Below are 23,859 nucleotides of genomic sequence, written 5' to 3' on the forward strand. Positions count from 1 at the left end.
AGCAATAGTCAGCGAAGCACCCAGGATGGGTGGTCCTGGAGTCTGACCCTCACCTACTGTGCACCCTGTAATGACAGCCCAAGTGTCACAGGGCTGGGCACCGGGCCACAGGACAGCCTCATGCATATGCTGGCCTGGGAAAATGCATGTCCGTGATGACGTGCTGGAGCATTTTATTAAACAGAAGAGGTCAAAAGCCAACACTCGATTTGAGCATATAAACGGACTTGAAAGCCAGCGTTTTCAATGACCTGCCATTTCCCCAGGAAAGCTGAGACCCCATAATGGTTGTGTTGTTCAATGCCACTGCCAAGTTTTGCAGGAAGTTAGGCACATAACACCGAAACACATCTCAGTCTGAGTTCCTACTTAGAAGAATCCATGGATGCAAAAACATAGCCCAGAGTAGAGCTTGCTTGATAATCCTTCCACTTCTGCCTTCCCCTTAGAGGCCCCCACAGGCCTTGCACAACCATCACCCCACGTGAGCCCAGCCCTCCCGGCAGGCCAGCCCACATTCTGTGGGTGAGGTAACCTGGCTCAGTCATGTGGCAAGCACGTGGCAGAACTGGGACTTGACTCAAAGCATTCAAAAGGCATCAGGGAAACGCTGGGGCATGTCTAATCTTCCTGGACTGGACGGACAGCTCTCTCCAACTGCTCCATCGGAGGTTTCTACACCAGAGCTAAGGTAAATGTTACCAAGAGAAGGAGAAGACTTGGCAAGTGAAAAGAGAGCTTTTCCAAATCACAAGGAAAAGACATCTCAATTAAAAATGAGCAAAGAGAAAAGAAAGGCAATTCAGAAAGAGATGCAGCAAAGTTAGAAAATGTGCCATCTCGCTAGTAATTTAAGTATTACAGGGCCAGGCACGGTGGCTCACACCTATAATCCCAGCACTTAGGGAGGCCGAGACGGATGGATCACCTGAGGTCAGGAGTTCAAGACCAGCCTGGCCAACATGATGAAACCCTGTTTCTACTAAAAATACAAAAATTAGCCAGGCATGGCAGCAGATGCCTATAATCCCAGCTACTCAGGAAGCTGAGGCAGGAGAATCACTTGAACCTGGGAGGCGGAGGCTGCAGTGAGCCATGATCACGCCACTGCACTCTAGCCTGAGCGACAAAGCGAGACTCCATCTTCAAAAAAAAAAAAAAGGGGCAGAGAAGCTAAAACAATTCTGAAAAAGAGTAATAAAGTGGAAGGAGTCAGTCTACCTGATTTCAAGACTGACTCTATAGCTAGAGTAGTTAAGACAGTGGAGTGTTGGCAGGGGGCAGGCACAGGCAGTAATGCACAGGACAGAATGGAGAATCTGAGAAACAGACACACACAGATATGCCCAGTGGATTTTTTGACAAAGGTGCAAAAGTATTTCAGGAGGAAGGACAGCCTTTCCATAAAGGGCACTGGAGCAATCGGCATCCATAGGAAAAATATGGGCCTCGAACTAAAAGTCTTATGCCTCGCACAAAATGTAACTCAAAATGGATCATGAGCCGGGCGCGGTGGCTCACGCCTGTAATTCCAGAACTTTGGGAGGCCAAGGCAGGCGGATCATGAGGTCAGGAGATCGAGACCCTCTTGACTAACACGGTGAAACCCTGTCTCTACTAAAAATACAAAAAATTAGCTGGGCGTGGTGGCGGGCGCCTGTAGTCCCAGCTACTCAGGAGGCTGAGGCAGGAGAATGGCGTGAACCCGGGAGGCGGAGCTTGCAGTGAGCCGAGATCACACCACTGCACTCCAGTCTGGGCGACAGAGCGAAACTCTGGCTCAAAAAAAAAAAAGGATCATGAATTCAAATGTAAAACATAATCCTCAGGATCTAGGGCAAGGCAAGCTCTTAGACTTGACACCAAAAGCCTGATTCATAAAAGGAAAGATTGGCAGACAAACTTTATGTTTGCACTGTGGAAGAGCCAGGTAAGGCCTGGCGTGGTGGCTCATGCCTATAATGCCAGCACTTTGGGAGGCCGAGGCAGGAGGATCACCAGAGGTTGGGAGTTCAAGACCAGTCTGACCTACACGGAGAAACCCCGTCTCTACTAAAAATGTAAAATTAGCTGGGCATGGTGGCGCATGCCTGTAATCCCAGCTACTCGGGAGGCTGAGGCAGGAGAATCGCTTGAACCCAGGAGGCAGAGGTTGAGGTGAGCCGAGATCGTGCCATCGCACTCCAGCCTGGGCAACAAGAGCAAAACTCCGTATTTAAAAAAAAAAAAAAAAAAAAAAAAAAAAGGTTAAAAAAAAAAAAAAAAAAGGTCAGGCGCGGTGGCTCACACTGTAATCCCAGCACTTTGGGAGGCTGAGGTGGGTGGATCGCCTGAGGTTAGGAGTTCAAGACCAGCCTGGCCGACATGGCAAAACCCCATCTCTACTAAAAATACGAAAAAAATTAGCTGGGCATAGTAGTGTGCACCTGTAACCCCAGCTACCCAGGAGGCTGAGCCAGGAGAATTGCTTGAACCCAGGGGGCAGAGTCTGCAGTGAGCTGAGATTGTGCCACTGTACTCTAGCCTGGGCGACGGGGCAAGGGCAAGACTCCATCTCAAAAAAAAAAAAACAAAAAAAACAGAAAAAGGCAAGCTACAGACTAGAAAGAAAGGTTTGCAAAGCACATGTCCAACAAAGGACTACTATCTAAAATACATACTAGAGAGTTCTCAAATTCAACAGCACCAAAAAGGAAACAATCAAATTAGAACATGGGCAAGCCTGGAGTCCCAGCACTTCGGGAGGCCAAAGCAGGAGGACTGCTTGAGCCCAGGAGTTCAAGACCAGCCTGGGCAACATAGTAAGACCCCATCTCTACATGAAATTTAAAAACTAGCCACGTGTGGTGGTGCACACCTGTAGTCCCAGCTACTCAGGAGACTGAAGCAGGAGGACTGCTTGAGCCTAGGAGTTGAAGACCAGCCTGGGCAACATAACAAGATCTGATTTCTAATAAAAAAAAAAAAAAAAAAAAAAACGGAGAAAAAAAGAACATGGGCAAAAGATCTGAAGGCAAAAAGATATTTCACCAAAGAGGAAATATAGCAGATGGCAAATAAACATATGAAAATATGTTCAACATCATTAGCCAATAGGAGAATGCAAATTAAAACCACAGTAAGATGCCACTGCACGCCTCTCAGAGTGGCTAAAAATAACAAATAGTGACAACATCAAATGCTGGTGAGGATGCAGAGACACTGGGCCACTCATACACTGCTGATGGGAAGGTAAAAAGGTACGGCAACTCTGGAAACAGATTGATTGGCAGTTTCTTAAAAAAGCAACAACAACAAAAAACTAAACTAAACAGGAAACTACATGACCCAGCAACTGTCCTGGGCGTTTACCCGAGAGAAACGAAGAGTGATGCTCACACTACATCCTGTATGCAGTCTTGGCCACAGCTTTATATGTCACTGCTCCAAACCGGTAACACCCTGAACATCCTCCAGTAAGTGAGTGGTTCAGCAAACTGTGGTCTAAGCACACCATGGAATACTACTCAGCAATGAAAACGAATGAACGGCTGACACACATGCAATAATCTGGATTTATTTCCAGAGAATTACGCTGAATGACAAAGGTCAACCCTCAAAGGTTACATACTGAATAATTCCATTAGATAACATCATTAAAATACAAAATTGTAAAAATGAACCGAGTGGTGGTTGCTGGGGATAAGGAAGAGATGGGCAGGGAGGGAAGTGGGTGTGGCTATCAAAGGGCAACAGGAGGTACGTGTTCTGTCTCTGGCTATCAACAAGATCCTATCTCTACAAAAAAATGAAAAATAATAATAGGCCGGGCGCGGTGGCTCAAGCCTGTAATCCCAGCACTTTGGGAGGCCGAGACGGGTGGATCACGAGGTCAGGAGATCGAGACCATCCTGGCTAACCCGGTGAAACCCCGTCTCTACTAAAAAATACAAAAAACTAGCCAGGCGAGGTGGCGGGTGCCTGTAATCCCAGCTACTCGGGAGGCTGAGGCAGGAGAATGGCGTAAACCCGGGAGGCGGAGCTTGCAGTGAGCTGAGATCCGGCCACTGCACTCCAGTCTGGGCACAGAGCGAGACTCCGTCTCAAAAAAAAAAAAAAGAAAAATAATAATAATAATAATCACGCATGCTGGCACATGCCTGTTGTTCCAGCTACTCAGGAGGCTGAGGCAGGAGGATCGCCTGAGCCCAGGAGTTCAAGGCTGCAGTGAGCTATGATTGTGCTACTGCAGTACTGCCTGGGCAACAGACCTGTCTCTTAAAAAAGAGGAAAAAAAAGCTTTCAAACCTTGATTCTGTGCTCCGACGCCCTCCCCGGTCCATGTCATTCACCTTGCTGCTTTGCTGCATGTCTACACTCTCAAGGGTGGTTCTATTCCTTCTTGGTTCCTCTCCAGGGCAGGGAGTGCAGGCCTTACCCCTGTGCCATGCCCCACTGCAGGCCCTGAGTTCTGTCTGGGCGGGACAGAGTCCTTGAGCCCCAGACCTGTCCATCTTCTTCCTTTTTTTTTTTTTTTTTTTTTGAGACAGAGTCTCGCTTTGTTGCCCAGGCTGGAGTGCAATGGTGCGATCTCAGCTCACTGTAACCTCCGCCTCCCAGGTTCAAGTGAGTCTCCTGCCTCAGCCTCCTAAGTAGCTGGGATTACAGGCATACAACAACACACCTGGCTAATTTTTTGTATTTTTAGTAGAGACAGGGTTTCACCATGTTGGCCAGGCTGGTCTCCCACTCCTGACCTCAGGTGATCCACCTGCCTCGGCCTCCCAAAGTGCTGGGATGACAGGCATGAGCCACCAGGCCCAGCCAGGGCATGTCCAACTTCTGCTGGTCTTACAAGGTGGTCATTTGGGTCCCCAGAGAGAATCCAGGACTCTTCCTTCAGATCCTGAACATAGCCACCATCATCAGTATCCCAGATGCAATACTCTACCACCATTATGCAAATGTTACTTCAGAGGAAACGGGATAAATGGTACAGACTCTTTTTTTTTTTTTTTTAGACGGAGCCTTGCTCTGTCGCCCAGGCTGGAGTGCAGCGGTGCGATCCCAGCTCACTAAAACCTCCGCCTCCCGGGTTCAAGTGATTCTCCTGCCTCACCCTCCTGAGTAGCTGGGATTACAGGCACCCGCCATCATGCCCAGCTCATTTTTATATTTTTGTAGAGACGGGGTTTTACCATGTTGGCCAGGCTGGTCTTAAACTCCTGATTTCAAGTGATCTGCCCGGTCTCCCAAAGTGCTGGGATTACAGGCATGAGCCACCGTGCCCGCCCAGACTCTCTTACAACTGTGTGTGAGTCTGTGAGTCTACAATAATCTCGAAATTAGAAGTTTTATTTTCTCTTAAGAGACTTACAAGACCTAATGACCAAATGCAAGGTGACATTTGCAGACAATCAGGGAAATGTGAATACGGTCTTGGTATCCGATAATACCAAAGGCATTATCGTAAGTTGTGTAAGGTGTGATAAGACATGTGGTTATGTAAAGGAAAATGGTCTTAACTGTTAGAGATTCACGTTGAAATACATGAATCTCTAATTTGCTTCTAAGATTAAAAAAATTTCTAAGATTAAAAAAAAACAGGCCAGGTGCAGTGGCTCACACCTGTAATCCTAGCACTTTCGGAGGCCGAAGTGGGCAGTTATCTGAGGTCGGGAGTTCAAGAACAGCCTGGCCAACATAGTGAAACCCCATCTCTACTAAAAATATAAAAATTAACTGGACGTGGTGGCAGGCACCTGTAATCCCAGCTACTCGAGAGGCTGAGGCAGGAGAATCACTTGAACCCAGGAGGTGGAGGTTACAGTGAGCCGAGATTATGCTACTGCACTCCAGCCTGGGCAACAGGAGTGAAACTCCGTCTCAAAAAAAAAAAAACAAAACAGGAGCCAGGCATAGTGGCACGTGCCTGTAGGTCCCAGCTACTCGAGAAGCTGAGGCAGGATTGCCTGAGGCCAGGAATTCGAGGCTACAGTGAGCTATGATCACTGGGTCCGTCAATGGCTACTGCACTCTGGCCTGCACAACATAGCAAAATGTCATCTGAAAAAAAAAAAACAAAAAAAAAAACCTAGGAACTAAAGGGTGGTACAAAGAAATCTGCAAAATACTGATAACTGTTGTAAATGGGCAGTGAGTACCTGGGAATTCATTAAACCCTTCCCTCTACATTTATTTTATTTTATTTTATTTTTCATAGAGACAGAGACTTGCTTTGTCACCCAGGCTAGAGTACAGTGGTGCCATCGTAGCTCACTGCAGCCTCAACTTCCTGGGCTCAAGGGATCCTCCTTCCTCAGCCTTCCAAGTAGCTGGGTCTGTAAGTGCATGCCACCACACCCAGCTAATTATTATTTTTTATTTTTTTGTAGAGACGGGGTCTCGCTTTGTTGCCCAGGCCAGTCTCTAATTCCTGGGCTCAAAAGATCCTCCCACCTGGGCCTCCCACGGTGCTGGGATTATAGGCGTTAGCATGCCCAGCCATCGACTTTTAATGTGTTTAAAGGCTACCATTTGATGCGCTTCTGCCTTGTCAAGGAACCTAATGGCACAAGCTGTGTAAGGTTTTAAGTGTGACAAATGAGGAGAGCTTGGTCACAGACAGGATCGTGCTTCTGTCAAACAATACAAACTGGCATTCCTTTAAAACACACACAAGTGTGCCCTACCACAGCTACAAGATCTGCTACTGGGAGACTGAGAAGTGATACAGGAGCGGGGGAAGAGCAAGAGGGTTCTCTGTTTTCCCCTCTTGAGGGCACAGATGTAGACTGCGAGGCACTGGAAACAGCAGAGGACTGGTTAAGCTGCTAATAAATTGCTGAGTCTCCATGGGACGGAATAAATATCTTACAGCAGTCAAAACAGCAGAATGTTTACAAATGGGGTCCAATCTTCATCAGCTTGCTAAGTGAGAAGGGTGCAATCTAGCAGGTACAGTGTGACCTGGCTTATAAGCGCACGGCGTCCTATCGCCCCGCTATTGGAACCTGGAGGGACAGGGCCACACTTACCAGGATTTCTATGGGCCAGTTAGTTTGCTTCCTCGTGACTTCCTATGTTCCCTGGTGTTCTATGTCATCACGAGCTGCTTTTGTAAATTAGACAGAAATAGAAAGATGTACAAGGAAAAGCAGGATCTGAAGGAATTTTCATGGATTCTCCCCGGGGACCCAAATGAGTGCCTTGTGAGACCAGTAGAAGACGAACATGCTCAGGGCTCAAGGCCTCCATCCAAACCAGACAGAACTCAGGGCCTGCAGTGGGGCATGGCACAGGGGTAAGGTCTGCAGTCGCCACTCTGGAGAGGAACCAACAAGCAAGAGAACTGCCCTGGAGCGTTTAGACACACAGCAAAGCAGCAAGGTGAATGACATGGACCAGGAAGGACATCAGAACACAGAATCAAGGTTTGAAAGTTTTTTGTTTTGTTTTGTTTTGTTTTGTTTTTTAAGAAACAGCTCTGGGCCAGGCATGGTGGCTCACACCTGTAACCTCAGCACTTTCGGAGGCTGAAGTGGGTGGATCACTTGAGATCAGCAGTTTGAGACCAGCCTGGCCAACATGGTAAAACCCTGTCTCTACTAAAAACACAAAATTAGCCAGGTGCGGTAGCACATACCTGTAATCCCAGCTACTTGGGAGGCTGAGGCAGGAGAATCGCTTGAACTAGGGAGGCAGAGGCTGCAGTGAGCCAGGATCGCACCATTGCACTCCAGCCTGGGCAACAAGAGCGAAACTCTGTCTCAAAAAAAAAGAGAGAGAGCTCTGTTGTCCAGGCTGGAGTGCAGTGGCACGATCATAGCTCACTATAGCCTCAAGCTCCTGGGCTTAAGTGATCCTCCTTCCTCAGCCTCCTGAGTAGTTGGGACCATAGCCATGCACCACCATGTGTGGCTAATTTTTTTTTCATTTTTCTGTAAAGATGGGGGTCTCATTATTTTGCCAGGCTGGTCTTGAACTCCTGGCCTCAAGCAATCCTCCTGCCTTGGCCTCCCAAAGTGCTGGGATTACAGGCGTTAGCCACCGAACTCACCATTCCAGAAATGGAATTGCTGGAGAAAAAACATCGCCTGCAGCAGGCTTCCTGCCTCGATGCACTGCTCTGTGGAGGATGCAGGACTACAACGAGCCCCAAAAGTCTTTAGGAGAGACTGCCCGGCCCCATCTACACCTATGGCCTGTGTCCTCCCATCTTGCTTCACTAAGAGAAGCTGTCTCATGTGGAGTCAACAGTGCTGCCAGACAAATGGGAATTTGAGTCCTGTCCCGCTGCTGGAATGCTGTGCAACCCTGGGTTGGGGTGAGCAGCCTCTCTGTGCCTCAGCTTCTGCATCTGGAGATGAGGGTGAGCACTCCCACACACAGGGACTTGTCAATCGCCGGCTGTTGTGATTCCTGGTTTACTCCTCATCGCCCTCCTTCCACTGGCTCCAGGTAAAAACGTACCCTCTCCCCAGAAACATCCCTCCACCTCCAGCTACTGACCTCCCCTACCTTTCACATAAAGCCTCCTGAAAGCCGGGCGCGGTGGCTCACGCCTATAATTCCAGCACTGTGGGAGGCCAAGGCGAGTGGATCACCTGAGGTCAGGAGTTCAAGACCAGCCTGACCAACATGGAGAAACCCCGTCTCTACTAAAAATACAAAATTAGCTGGATGTGGGGCGCATGCCTGTAATCCCAGCTACTCAGGAGGCTGAGGCAGGAGAATCACTTGAACCCAGGAGGCAGAGGTTGTGGTGAGCCAAGGTTGTACCATTGCACTCCAGCCTGGGCAACAAGAGCAAAACCCTGTCTCAAAAAAAAAAAAACAAAAAAAACCCTCCTGAAAAAGGATCTACCCTTGGATTCCCCAGCTCTCCCTTCTTTGGACCTGGAGATTTATTCGTTTGCTCACTCAATCAACACATGCTGAATTCGTGCTAAGAGGCAGCACTGGGGATACAAAAGTATGTAGGACAGAGTCCTGGGCTTCAGGCCAGGCGCAGTGGCTCACGCCTATAATCCCAGCACTTTGGGAGGCCGAGGCAAGTGAATCACCTGAGGTCAGGAGTTCGAGACCAGCATGGCCAACATGGTGAAACTCTGTCTCTACTAAACATATAAAAATTAGCTGGGCATGACGGCTGGTACCCATAATCCCAGCTACTTGGGAGGCTGAGGCGGGAAAACCGCTTGAACCCAGGAGGCGGAGGTTGCAGCGAGCCAAGATCCTGCCATTGCTCTCCAGCCTGGGTGACAAGAGTGAAACTCCATCTCAAAAAAAAAAAAAAAAAAAGAGTCCTAGGCTTCAGGAAGGGCAGGCGGGACAAAGTCAGCCCAGGACTATGGCACAGGGCACCGTATGACATAACTGCAGCAGTAGGCACAGTGAGGGGAACTCAGGGCCTGGGGCCAGGCGTGCCCTGGGACAGAGGAGTCAGGCGGGCTGTGGGTGATTCAGCACGGCCCCAGCCAGGTGGAAGGACACACACATGAGATGCCAGGGTCTGTGCACGCTGTGCTGAGAAGACGGATGTCATCCCCAGGGCAAGCAGAGCCTGGGGAAGGGGTGCTGCAGGCCAGCAAGCTGGGCGTATATATGCACATGAGATGGTAAACGGTACAGGTAAACGGTAGGAATCCGCTGCAAGGAGGTGGGGACCAGGAGCAGGGCTGGAAGGAAGTGATCAGAGAGAGACTGCCATGGCCCTCCAGCAGCAGGAGGCCTAGAGACTACAGCGACTCACAGTGTAGACACCCCAAGAAAGGGGACATGCCAGTTCCCTAAAAAGGAACGTGTTTCCTTGGGATGTCCCCAGGGGCATTGAGGTAGAACTCTAATTGCCATTCCAGATGCCTTGGTGCAGGTGTGGAGGTGAACAATGGGACCCTCCCCACCCCCAGCCTCATGGAGCCACGACAAAGCATACAGATGCCTGCCAAGAGCTACATGGAAGAGACAGGATGGAGGGCCAGTCCGCAGCCAGCAGCAGACATACACCCAGGGCATCAGGAGACCTGGGAGGCACCCCCTCCATGGCTGAGCCTGTCCAGGGAGACTCGGTCAAGCAAAGCTGCAGAGCACCCGTGCCAAAGCAGTGCCGGAGACAGGCCTGCCACGGGAAGGGAAGGAGGAGGCTCCACCACAGGAAACACCAGGGGAACTGGGTCCTGGAGCGATAGAGGGGCATGTAGGGAAGGGCTCAAGGGTCTTGTCCAGCCATGCAGAAGGCAGGAGGGATGGAAGTGGAACGGTGCCTAGGCAGGAGGGGAGCAGATTCCAGCCCTCCCTCCTGAAAATGCTGCTTAAGAGCAAAAGCAGATGAAGCCTCTGAGCAGCCCTCCCAGCTGCTGACCTGTGTCCCCTGACATCACCCCTCCCGGGCATCTCAGAGAACAGACCCATTCCGTTCCATCTGTTTCCTTCCTCTGACCCATGCATGGTCTCCCTGGAGAGACATGGGAGAGCAGTCACCTGAGACTGGGGGGAAGGGGGGGCACCAAGAGGGGCTTTGATGACTCAGCAGTGTGTCCTGCACAGCAGGAGCACCCACCACCTCCCACGAGGGCCCACTTCCCAGAGTCTCCCAACTTTCCGAAGTTGGGAGACTTTGGAAGTCTCCCAGGCCTTCCCAACATTCCTTTCCTGCATCGGCCACTCCTGGGCTCCAATGTCTCTGCCATCTACTACCCCCTAACTGAGCACACTGCCCGCGACTCGGTCGGGATGGGTCTGGCCTCCTGTCAGGGTGTTCCTGACAATGGAAGTACTCCCAGGCTACAAACCTGGGCAGCGTGGCCCGGGACTAAAAACTGCAGGCAACCATAACACAATGCCAAGTAGCTGCGTATCTAACATATCTAAACACAGAAAAGGCACAGGAAAAACACAGCAGTGTAATCTTACGGGAGCGCTGTCACATATGCAGTCCATCGTGGTTATGCGGCACGTGACTGTATTCCCTATGCCTGGGGCCTCTGCCTGCTGCAGGCCAATGCCCTGCTCTAAGACACCCCTAGGTTCCCCCAACTGAAACAAGTCTCTCCTGCCTCCACACTCCCATAGCTCCAAGCTTCGACAAGGGACACTTCCTGAAGTCAATTTGATAGAAGAGCTGCTGTGATGACTTAATGCCTGGACGGTGGAGGGGTCACGCTGTGCCCTCCTGGAAGCAGGCCTTTGGTAAATGTCTGTTGAGGGCGTGGGTGAAATTAAAGTGTTGAGGGAGGCAGGTGGTAGGCTGAGTGCAGGGAGGTACAGTCGGCAGTGGGGAGTAGACAGACAGCTCCGTGGCTCAGCAGCAGTGAGGACAAGCCACCAAGTCACCCTGGGCCTCAGTGCCCCCATCTGTAAAATGAGAAGAGACAGCACCTGGCCTGAGGATGCTGGAAAATCCCAAATGAGAATATGCAGGTGAAATACGCTCTGCAACGGGAAGCCATTATTACATCCCTTATTGTGGTTACTATTGTATTATTACTCCTGAGACAGGGGAGCAGGCTGTATTTACAAAGAATGGTGGTGGGTGGGGAGCAGGTCAGGCAAGGCTGTGACTCAGCATGTGAGTTGCAGGTGTAAAATCACAGTCCTCAGAGCCTGCTCTGCCAATTGATCTTTGCCAAGCAATAAAGTATTTCAACAAATGTTGGCTACACTACGGTACATATGGTAGCCATTTTCTCTCTCAACTCATCAACTAAGCAGCTCCCAACATCTAGAATAGAACAATATTTCATTTCAGGAACAGTGGCTCAGGCCTGTAACCCCAACACTTTGGAGATTAAGGCAGGAGGATCCCTTAAGGTCAGGAATTCAAGACCGGCCTAGACAACATAGTGAGACTATAGCTCTACAAAAATTAAAAATTTTTGCATGGTGGTGTGCCGAGTAGTACCTGTAGTCCCAGCAACTAAGGAGGCTGAGACAGGAAGATGAACCCAGGAGTCTGAGGCTGCAGTGAGCTGTGACACCGCCACTGCACTCCAGCCTGGGTGACGGAGTGAGACCCTGTCTCTAAAAATAAAAAAAGAACAGTGTTTCACCAATTCTCTTAGTCTCAGTTGTCATTTTCTTAAAAAAACGTACAATTTTACACACAGCAGGTAAGTACACACCTGTAAAAACCCACTTAGCGTGAATTAAAGGACATTTTAAATGTGCATTAAATGTGAATTAAAGGACATTTTCTAGTGGCTAAGAGTCAACAACAACAAATTAAATCAGTAAAGTCAACTGACTGTGAATGCTAACTCAGAGGCTGGCCTAAAAGAAAATGCCAACTCCATGGCCTGGTGTGAGCAAGCAAAATAACAGCAACAATTTGCACCCTGGTGATGGACAACCTCGCCTGACCCATCAGCAACTGTGGAGCCCGCTCCTGCACTCCAGAAACCTCGACCCACAGAGAAAGTCTCCAAAGCCAGCACAGGGGGTGCCGTGGGCACAGAGCGTTCTAGTTCTTAGCAAAGAAAAAACTGAAAGGGAAGAACGTTTGCAAGAACATGTGCCTAGGCCAATCATGTCTGGGGCCCCCCAGCCAGGGTGTGGGGGGAATTGAGAGGGACAGTCCATCCCCATAAACATACAGTCCTGGTTAAACACGCTCAGTGTGAGGGTGTCAACATCAAGTTTTTTCATGTTTCATCTTTCCCCTTGGCAGAGTCTGAAATGAGACAGTTTTCTCTTCCACTGAAAAATATAAAATTGAAAAGCACATCCTCTTCAGATTAAGAAAAGCCAGCTGGGGCTGGGTGCGGTAGCTCACGCCTGTAATCCCAGCACTTTCGGAGGCTGAGGCGGGTGGATCACGAGGTCAGGAGATCGAGACCATCCTGGCTAACACGGTGAAACCCCATCTCTACTAAATTGGCCAGGCACATGTTCTTGGTGGCGGGCGCCTGTAGTTCCAGCTACTCGGGAGGCTGAGGCAGAGGAATGGTGGGTGAACCCGAGAGGTGGAGCTTGCAGTGAGCCGCGATTGTACCACTGCACTCCAGCCTGGGCAACAAAGCAGACTCCGTCTCTTTAAAAAAAAAAAAAAAAAAGAGGCCGGGCGCGGTGGCTCAAGCCTGTAATCCCAGCACTTTGGGAGGCCGAGACGGGCGGATCACGAGGTCAGGAGATCGAGACCATCCTGGCTAACCCGGTGAAACCCCGTCTCTACTAAAAAATACAAAAAACTAGCCAGGCGAGGTGGCGGGTGCCTGTAGTCCCAGTTACTCGGGAGGCTGAGGTAGGAGAATGGCGTAAACCTGGGAGGCGGAGCTTGCAGTGAGCTGAGATCCGGCCACTGCACTCCAGCCTGGGCCACAGAGCGAGACTCCGCCTCAAAAAAAAAAAAGAAAAAGAGAAAAATAAAAGCCAGGTAGGCATAGTGACATACTGGCTGACACCTACAATCCCAGCACTTTGGGAGGCCAAGGCAGGTGGATCGCTTTGAGCTCAGAAGTTTGAAACTGGCCTGGGCAACATGGAGAAGCCCTGTCTCTACAAAAAAAAATACAAAAATTAGCAGGGTGTGGTGGCACACACCTGTGGTCCCAGCCACTCAGAAGGCTGAGGCTGGAAAATCGCTTGAACCCGAGAGGCAAAGGTTGCAGCGAGCTGAGATCGCACCACTGCACTCCAGCCTGGGTCACAGAGTGAGACCCTGTCTCACAAAAAAGGAAGAAAAGGAAGAAAAGGGAAGGAAGGAAGGAAGGGAGGAAGGGAGGGAAGGAGGGAGGGAGGGAGGGAGGGAGGAAGGGAGGGAAGGAGGGAGGGAGGGAGGAAGGGAGGGAGGGAGGGAGGAAGGAAGGAAGGAAGGAAGGGAAGAAGGGAAAGAAGGGAAAGAAGGGAAGAAGGAAAGAAAAGCCAGTTTTCTACAGATTGGCGTCATGACAGAGGCATGCTTGTTGATGTCACTTGCACAAGAGGGAAGCCCTTCCCTCACCCTCTGATGAGTACAGGTGAGGATGTAGCGGGGCCCCAGTCCTAGTCGTGCCCTGACTGCTGTCACCGGCCAGTGGGCCTGAGCAGGCAGCTCTGGACCCTGTGCCTGTTTCTTCACCCGAGAGACAAAACGTTCCCGTCTGTCAACTACCCTCAAAGGCAGCTGGAGAGACAGACTGCGCTCCTGGCTGCTGTTCCAAATACCCAGCCTCCAATCGACAGTCGGTTATCGCCGGCCCACTACGTGCCAGGAGCCCAGATTTCAGGGACCGGGGACGGACCCAGCAGGCAGCAGGACAGACAGAGCTCCTTGACCCTCCCGGAGCCCATGGGGTGGCATCCATAGGACAAAATGGTGGCTTTAGAGCCCATGGTCTGATCCAGACGCCTGTTTTCTATGGGGGTCTGACCGGTTGTTTTACCCTCTCCCTCTCAGTTTCCTCATCTAGAAACAAGCACAGGGACGACGGCACCACTGTTGGTCCCACAACACTCCCTCACTCCTGTACCAGACCTGTGGCCCAGATCTCTCCCCAGGCCCCAGAGCTGCCTGCCCGGGCCCACTCACTGGTGAGGGCAGTCAGGGTACCACTAGGGCTGGGGTCCCGTTGCCACCTGTTCTGGGTGACCAGGTTATCAGAATCAGGGAAGTGGGGGGCAGGGTGTGGTGGCTCACGCCTGTAATCCCAGCACTTTGGAAGGCTAAGGTGGGTGGATCACTTGAGGCCAGAAGTTCGAGACCAGCCTGGCCAACATGGTGAAATCCCATCTCTACTAAAAATACAAAAAAAGTAGCCAGGGTTGGTGGTGTGCTTCTGTAATCCCAGCTACTTGGGAGGCTGAGGCAGGAGAATCGCTTGAGCCCAGGTGGCGGAGGCTACAGTGAGCCAAGATCACGCCATTGCACTCCAGCCTAGGTGACAAAGCGAGACTCCACCTCAAGAAAAAATAAAATAAAAGAGGCCGGGTGCGGTGGCTCAAGCCTGTAATCCCAGCACTTTGGGAGGCCGAGACGGGCGGATCACGAGGTCAGGAGATCAAGACCATCCTGGCTAACACGGTGAAACCCCGTCTCTACCAAAAAAGACAAAAAACTAGCCGGGCGAGGTGGCGGGCGCCTGTAGTCCCAGCTACCCGGGAGGCTGAGGCAGGAGAATGGTGTGAACCCGGGAGGCGGAGCTTGCAGTGAGCTGAGATCCGGCCACTGCACTCCAGCCTTGGCGACAGAGCGAGACTCCGTCTCAAAAAAAAAAAATAAAGAAAGAAAAAATAAAATAAAACAAAGAAAAAGGGAAGTGGGGCTCTGAGCGGGCAGAGAAGGGGCCAGGAATCTGTGAAGATGGTGCTGGGAGAGAGGGCCTGTGCAGAGGGTGGGGGCAAGACACTGGTCCATGCAGTGTGTGGCCAGTCAGAGAGGCTGCATCCGGCTGCTTCCTCCAGGCCTGCTGGAACAGAGGAGGGAAAAGACAAAAGGAGGCACAGGAGCCCTCTTCCTCCTGTCCTTTATTCCCAGCCCAGTGGAGGTGATTCATCCCACCACTGTGGGTGCCACCTGACTTTCACGAGTGTGTCACACTGTGTCCTAATTTTCTGTGTGCCTGGCTGCAGCTGAGCTGACCTGCAGGGTGGGGCTCGGTTTTATTTATCTCAGTCCCAAGACAGCACACAGTAGCTCAGTAAGCAGACAGAATCTCACGGTGCCCCAGCCCCAGACAGTGCTGGTTTTTTTTTTTTTGAGACAGAGTTTTGCCCTTGTCGCCCAGGCTGAAGTGCAATGGTACGATCTCAGCTCACTGCAACCTCTGCCTCCCAGGTTCAAGCGATTCTCCTGCCTCAGCCTCCCGAGTAGCTGGGATTACAGGCATGTGCCACCACGCCCGGCTAATTTTGTATTTTTAGTAGAGACGGGGTTTCACCATGTTGCTCAGGCTGGTCTCGAACTCCTGACCTCAGGTGATCCACCCGCCTCGGCCTCCCAAAGTGCTGGGATTACAGACGTGAGCCACCGCGCCCGGCATAGCTGGTTTTCCTTTTGACTGTACCTAAATGTGGGGTCTCATGTGGCTTGGAGGGTTTCCTGCAAAGTGATGGGTTTTGACTCAACTGACACAGCCACAGCCCACCGGGCACTCCCACCGCTGCTATCCTGGCTCCCTGAAGGTGGCCTCAATCTGACGGCTGCAGACCCTATGCCTGCTTCTTCCCCCCGCTTCCTCTCCCACCTAGACCCTCACCTGTCCAAATAGCTACCCCACATACTCCTTCCACCCCCAGCCCTTTCTATTCTTCCTGAAACAACCTCAGGCCACGTTTATCTTGATCACTTCATGTCCATATCACAGAGACCGTCTCAAAGCTAGAACCCAGTTCCAAGCACTCCCTGGGTAAGCAGCCAGACCATCTAAAGGTGTCACTCCTCAAGAACCTGCCATAGCTCCCTACTGCCCCTCATAATGTGGCCCACCCTACTCTTCCTTCAACAGATGATTACTGAGCACCTGAGTGCCAGTTGCAGCCTGGTGAACAAGGATGAATAAAACAGGCACAATCTCTGCCCTTGTGGACCTACTCTAGGTAGTTGGAGAAGACAGACCATCAATCAATCCCGCAAAGAGAAAATTATACACAGCTAAATGGAAAAGGTATCCATCTCCACCAGTGGTAACAGAGAAGCTGGGCCAGTTTGTCAGGAAAGGCTTCCCTGAGGAAGTGATGCCCCAGCTGATATGAAGAGGTGTAGGGATTCACCAGAGGATGAAGGGTTTGCAAAGAGCATTCCAGAGAGAGGGAACAGCAGATGCAAAGGCCCTGAGGCAAGATGAAGGCTCGCTTTCGCAGATGACAGAAAGAGGGGCCAGGGGGCCACGGGGCAGAGGGAATGAGGACTGCAGGCCTGGGAGGCACGGGGAGCAGGTATGCTGTCAGCTGCTGGGAGCAGCGCCTGATCCAGCCCGGTTTCTACCAGTGTGCTCAAGAGGAGGAAAAGTGATTTTATGTTAGCCTGACCTGCACGAAGTCAGTAAACAGATTCTGCTATCAGGTCTACATTCCACACTGCAGGCAGTGCAGATGGAAATCCCAGACAAATGCCTGTGGTCATCTGTAACCTTTACTTTCACCTGACAGTTTGTACTATCAAGAGCTGGGACTCCTATGAGGGGAAAAGCCCAAAGCAGCTTTAAGAGCTCATGGTCTGTACTCCATGCAGGAGCAAACTTCAGGGCCACCACTCTGACCAGCGGTAAAACCCAGTCCAGTGCGAAGGACAGTGGGCAGGTCTCAGCTCCTTGGCCCCCATCAGCCACTGGCCACTCTCTGGGCAAGCAGACATCCTGTCAGTCCCTTTTGTCTTGGGCCAATTTGTAGCCCAGATACAAACTCTCACGTCTTATTTACCAAAAGACCTTCCTCCTTTCATCCCTGAGTTGCCTAAATTAAAGGAAGGATATAAACCCCAAAGTCCCAGCCGCATGTTCTGGCCCTTTGACCTAGACCTGCAGCCTCTCAGCTCCGGCTCAGTCCTCTTTGCCTCTGTGCAAAAGGCTATTCCCCATGGCCTAGACCAAGGGTGTCCAGTCTTTTGGCTTCCCTGGGCCACACTAGAATTGTCTTGGGCCACACATAAAATACACTAACACTAACACTAACGATAGCTGATGAGCTCAAAAAAAAAAATTCACCAAAAAACCTCATGCTTTAAGAGAGTTCACAAATTTGTGTTGGGCTGCATTCAAAGCCATCCTGGGTCACATGCAGGCATGGGTTGGACAAGCTTGGCCTACACCAAACACGCCCTCTCCTCCATACAACCATGTCCAACACCCAAATGGAAGCCAGTCGTCTGCCCCTCCTGCAGCTTGGACCACCTGTGACCTGAGCCTCTGCTGTGGGCCGGGCCTGGACAACTCAATTCTGCATGGGCCAGGAGCACTGATTACCACTCTGGCAGGGAAACCTTTGGATCCTCCTAAAGACAATTGGCTAGGAGTGGTGGCTCGCACCTGGAATCTCAGCGCTTTGGAGGCAGAGGCAGGAGGATCACTTGAGGTCAGGAGTTCGAAACCAGACCAGGCAACATAGCAAGATCCTGTCTCTACAAAAAAATTAAAAATTAGCCAGGCATGGTGTTGTATGCCTGCAGTCTCAGTTCCTTGGGAGGCTGAGGCAGGAGGATCACTTGAGGCAAAGAGTCAAGGCTGCAATGAGCTTTGATTGCACCACTGCACTCCAGCCCGAGAAATAAAGCAAGATCCTGTCTCTAAAGGAAAAAGAGAGAAGACAATAAGCAGGCCTTTCCATGTCCCTCTCCACCTTTTAATGAGATGAGATTAAAGCAATAAAATACAAACTCAGACTACATAATATCTAATAACTAGGTATAAAAACAAATGAGGTTAGGAGATGTCATGCTATTATAATGCTTGGGAGTTTAAAAAAAAAAAAAACCACAAACTCAAAAAAAAAAACTTTCCAAGACAAGAAACTATATGGTGCAATGAAGAGGCCTGGACCTGTGTCAAAAAAGCCATGTCAGCCTGAGCTCACCGGGTACAAACTTGGGTAAGGGACATGACAATCTCTGGCCTCACTTTACCTCTTTTTTTTTTTGAGATAGGGTCTTGGTCTGTCGCCCAGGCTGGAGTGCAGTGGCACAATCTCGGCTCAGTGCAACCTCCGCCTCCTGGGTCCAAGCAATTCTCCTGCCTCAGCCTCCTGAGTAGCTGGGACTACAGGCACGCGCCACCACACCAGGCTAATTTCTGTATTTTAGTAGAGACGGGGTTTTACCATGTTGGCCAGGCTGGTCTCGAACTCCCAACCTCCAGTGATCCACCTGCCTTGGCCTCCCAAAGTGCTGTGATTACAGGTGTGAGCCATCGCACCCGGCCCACTTTACCTCTTTATACACTGAAGATAATACTGGCCAGAGTGACTGGGAGGATGAACCAGGCAATCTAAGACGTCTTCTTTACTCAGTCCTTCCAGCCTGGTGGTGAGATCTTTCCTGACCTCCACATCAGATCAGAACCTGCCCTGCCCTACTCATCTCACGGCATCAATCCCCACTGGGTGCACCACACATTGGCTCATTTCTTCACATCTGGACCCCTCTCCACAATGTCAGCCCCGTGAGGCGGCGCTGTCTTCAGATTCACCGTTCCATCCGCTGCCCAGAAAGTGCACGGCAAAAAGAAGATGCCGAATAAATACTCACTGAACAAACAGTGTGAACTACAAAAGGAAGGCACGAGGGCCAGGTGTGGTGGCTCACACCTGTAATCCCAGCACTCTGAGAGGCTGAGGTGGGCAGATCACTTGAGGTCAGGAGTTTGAGACCAGCCTGGGCAACATGGTGAAACTCCATTTCTACTAAAAATACAAAAATTAGCTGGGCATGGTGGCGGGTACCTGTAATCCCAGCTACTCAGGAGGCTGAGACAGGAGAATCGCTTGAATCCGGGAGGCGGAGGTTGCAGTGAGCCAAGACAGCGCCATTGCACTCCAGCCTGGGTGACAAGAGTGAAACTCCATCTCAAAAAAAAAGGGAAGGCACTGAGAGCTCATGCATCACACGGCAGGGTGCTGACACTCTACTGTGACAAAGCAGGTCAAGCGAGTCCACAGTCCCAGTCTGCAGATGAGAAAACTGCGGTACAGAAAGTATTTGCAGGACTGAGGGCAGCGAAGGAGTATCTGGGAATCCAAACAAACATCTAAGGACCCAAACATTGAAAAGCTGGCACCACTGCACCTGATAGTGCCTGTTTTTCTTTTCTTTTTTTTTTTTTTTGAAATGGAGTCTCGCTTTGTTGCCCAGATTGGAGTGTGCAGGGGCGCGATCCTGGCTTGCTGCAGTCTCCGCCTCCTGGGTTCAAGTGACTCTCCTGCCTCCCGAGTAGCCGGGATTACAGGTGCCCGCCACCACACCCGGCTAATTTTTTGTTTTTTCAGTAGAGACGGGGTTTCACCATGTTGGCCAGGCTGGTCTTGAACTCCTGACCTCAGGTGATCCACTTGCCTCGGTCTCCCAAAGTGCTAGGATTACAGATGTCAGCCACTGCGCCCGGCCCGGAAAGTTGTTTTAAAGTTCAGAATGGGGGTGGAGGGGTCTTGCCCAGTGAGAATCTATTAAGTCAAAAAAAAAAAAAAAAACCAATCAACAACAACCAAAAAAAAAAAACAGGCCAGCGCAGGTCAATAAGAGGGAATTCTGGATCTTTCAGAAGTGGATTTTACTCTAAAACTTGGTTCTCATCAATTTAGACTGCATCGCCATTAGCATTCTAGTAAGATAGACTAGCGATTATTTCAGAGGCAGAAAAAAAACAAGGCACAAGAGGATAAGTAAGTGTCCGAGCCACTCAGCATTCATTTCAGACACACTGGCCGGGTGCTGCTCTGGGAGGGTGCCCAGCAGGCCGTCTGGAACAGGAGGGCTCTGCGGCAGGAGGACGTGGATGAGACCTCAGCTCTGGGCCCACCAACTATGAGACTTCAGCAAGTTACTTTATTTCTGTGGGTCTTGGTTTCCTCACTTGTAAAAGGGGAATAAAAACCTCCTAGAATGGTGGCACTTACCAAAATACAGCAAAAGCTCCTGGATGAAGAACGCATGACAAGGGGGAAAGGGGGAAGGTTTAACTCTTTGGGCCCAGGGCAGTCTCTCCTCAACACTGAGCCCAGTACCATGCACTTCCTAGGGACAGCGGCCACAAAAGGGACTGACAGAAGGTACAAGGGAGAGAACTCTCATTCGGGTGGGGCTAAGGGAGGACGCCACGGGGGAGGCCTCAAAGACCGTCCTTCAGGGCAGGCAGCATGCGGCAGGAGCTCACAGTGAGGTTCTAGCAACTGGAGCAACACAGCTAAGGATGCCGAGGCTAGAAAGTGTCACCAAGGGCCAGAAGTGCAGGAAAGGGACCCAGCAAGGTTAGGTGGAGTCGATTCAGGGCTTACTAAGCTCATCAAAGCTGACTTTTTTTGAGACAGAGTCTCACCCTGTCTCCCAGGCTGGGGTGCAGTGACGCGATCTCAGCTCACTTCCACCTCCACCTCCTGGTTTCTTTCAAGCGATTCTCGTGCCTCAGCCTCCCAAGTAGCTGGGACTATAGGTGTGTGCCACTATGCCTGACTAACTTTTGTATTTTGGGTACACACAGAGTTTCGCTAGGGTGGTTTCGAACTCCTGGCCTCAAGTGATCTGTCCGCCTCAGCCTCCCAAGGTGCTGAGATTATAGGTGTGAGCCACAGCGCCCAGCTGTAAACTGACTTCTTTTGGAGGAAGGTGAATGGGAGCTGTGAAAGGTTTTTGGAACAGGGGAGTATGTTTTAGAAGATGAATCCCAGTCAGATGCAGTGGCTGATGCCTGTAATTCCAATACTTTGGGAGGCCGAGATAGGACTGCTTGAGGCTAGGGGTTTAAGACCTGCCTAAGCAACATAGCAAGACTTCATCTCTACAAAAAAAATTTTTTAATTAGCTGGGTATGACTGGTGCGCTCCTGTAGCACCAGCTACTTGGGAGGCCAAGGTGGGAGAATTGCTTGAGCCCAGGAGTTTGAGGTTGCAGTGAGCTATGATCCTACTACTGCTCTCCAGCCTGGGGGACAGAGCGAGACCCTGTCTCAAAAAACAAAAAGAAGATGACTCTCACAGTGGCGGGGGATGAAGTGGGAGGGAGAGGGCAAGTAGGAAGTAGGATGGCCCAGCCCACTTTGGGCATGGCAAGAAAGTGGCCTATTCCACAGTCCAGCAGGCTGGCAGGGGTGCAGGAGAGCCACCTTCTGGACTCCAGAAGGCAGGTTTGGAGTCCTCTGCACAGAAGTTTCAGGGGAGGGAGCACAGAGATAAGATGCAGGTGGGGAGGCTGAAATTAGGGGACAAGAGGGAGAGACTGAAAGGAGAGAGGATGAAGAGTAAAACCCCATGGGCTCCAGTGTTGCAGGGTTCGAGGAGGATCGGCTGCAGCCACAGGGCACCAGGTTTAAGGACGGAGGGGCCACTGGTAACCTCCGGGAGTATAAGGAGGGAGAAAATCTGGACGCATTTCCATGGAAGGCTTTTTGGAAAACAGAAGAGAGCTGAGCAGGGGGACAGGGAGAAACACAAATAACTGAGATGCTGATGGGAAAAAAAAAATCACTACTAAAGAGGCAGGAGTGCAGACCTTTCTAATTCATATTGATATTCAGGGTCAGAAAAGAGTATACAAGGAAGGAGATTCTGAGATGATGTCGGGGAGTACAGAGCAGGCTGAAAAAGACGCTGATGGGAAAAGTGCAGACGGGCGTGGGGGTGGAGAAAACACACCCCTCCTCCCCTAGGCTACCCACTGGGTTATCCACTTTGCTCACCTTCACCTGGCCGTCTGCTTGCCAAGTGTGCTCTGTCACCAAAATCCAACCAGATCACAGCCGCCTGCTGCAGGGTGCTTCCCTGTTGCCCCCAATCAAAAATTTTGGAATCATACCCTTGGTTCCCCCAGAGTTATCTGTGAACCCAAGTGATCTCCTGAGCTAGACAGTAAGGGCCTGGGAGGGCCATGCCTCACATCTGGGTCAACAGTAACCCATGGTGTAGATCTTCACTCGAGAGCAGGTGTAGAGAAATGCTGACATTTCCAAATGAAGAAAACCAGGCCAAGCCTTCATTCAACAAATGTATAGGGAAAGGAACAGGAAGAGGCTTAGGAGTCAGTGACCTGGCCGGGCATAATGGCTCACACCATTTTGGGAGGCCAAGGCGGGTGGATCACTTGAGGTCAGGAATTTGAGACCAGCCTGGCCAACATGGTGAAACCCCGTCTCCACTAAAAAAATACAAAAATTAGCCGGGTGTGCCTGTAGTCCCAGCTATCAGGAGGCTGAGACAGGAGAATCACTTGAACTTGGGAGGCGGAGGTTGCAGTGGGCTGACATCACACCACTGCACTTCACCCTGGGTGACAGAGCAATACTCCACCTCAAAAAAAAAAAAAATTTTTGGACAGGAGAATTTGGACAGGAAGTTTTAGAAAGATCCATGCCTCCCAAACTGGTAGTGCTTAGAGGTTTCTCATGAAATGATCTTAGGTGATTTTCCCCGACTCCTGCCGTCCCTGCCCGCCCCCCGCTCCCCGCCCCCCACCTCCCCACTACATACTCTAAACTGTAGCACTTAGCTATTAATAACTACTATCTGTAGGACACTTAACAGTTTACAGAGCACTTTCATGTCAGTAACAAGAACTTGCTAATTAATAATCACTGGGTGTTAGCACTGTTAATTTAGTGACAGTGTTGCAAACTGGCTAGCTGTGCACTTCTCTCGCCTTGGATCAGCTAACCAGTCATGCAAGCATGCAGCTGGCCTGTCAGCTCTCTTCGGGTCTGGAATTCTTACTTGCTGTGGTCTCTACTCCCAAAGGTCCAAATCTGGCATAGGCACTGTTCTAAGTGCTTTTTCACATGCTTAATTTTCACATAATCCCAACACATTTTTATATCTCCATTTTCCAAAGGAAGCAACTGATGGGTGGAAAGGCTAAGAGCTTCAACCAAAGGCACAGAGAAATCGGGGCTGGAGCCAAGATTTGAACACATGATCTGACCCTGTGTCCTCACTCTTAATCACTATGCTGTGCTAGATCATTCTAGCAAAATGCTTATATGGTGCTTTGCACAACACAGGTATTCAGCAAATAAAGGCAGCTGTGATTAGCAGAACACAGGCAGTTTCTAGTTCCCACGAGTGTCACCTCCAGGAGAGCAGCGACCTTGTCTGTCTGGATGAATGCAGCGCTCCCAGCACCTGACCCAACGCACATTTGAGGGATGGATAGAAAATGAATGAATGAAAGTCCCTCCCAAATAGCAGAGCTGCCTACGCATGACTCTTTTTCGCACGTCTGTGTCGCGCTATCGATACTGACCCTTCTTAAGCGCATCAGGCGAATTTGAGGAC

The 23,859-nt window shown here is 50.6% G+C and overlaps 1 protein-coding gene across 13 annotated transcripts in view; it reads right to left on the reverse strand.

The window, feature by feature from the left end:
- The window catches only part of LOC105492908 (epidermal growth factor receptor pathway substrate 15 like 1), a 127,216-nt gene that overhangs the window by 102,691 nt on the left and 666 nt on the right, over positions 1–23,859 (reverse strand). The gene's annotated exons all lie outside the window — the stretch shown is intronic.

The sequence above is a fragment of the Macaca nemestrina genome, chromosome 20 (assembly GCF_043159975.1).
Source record: "Macaca nemestrina isolate mMacNem1 chromosome 20, mMacNem.hap1, whole genome shotgun sequence".
Lineage (NCBI taxonomy): Eukaryota > Metazoa > Chordata > Mammalia > Primates > Cercopithecidae > Macaca > Macaca nemestrina.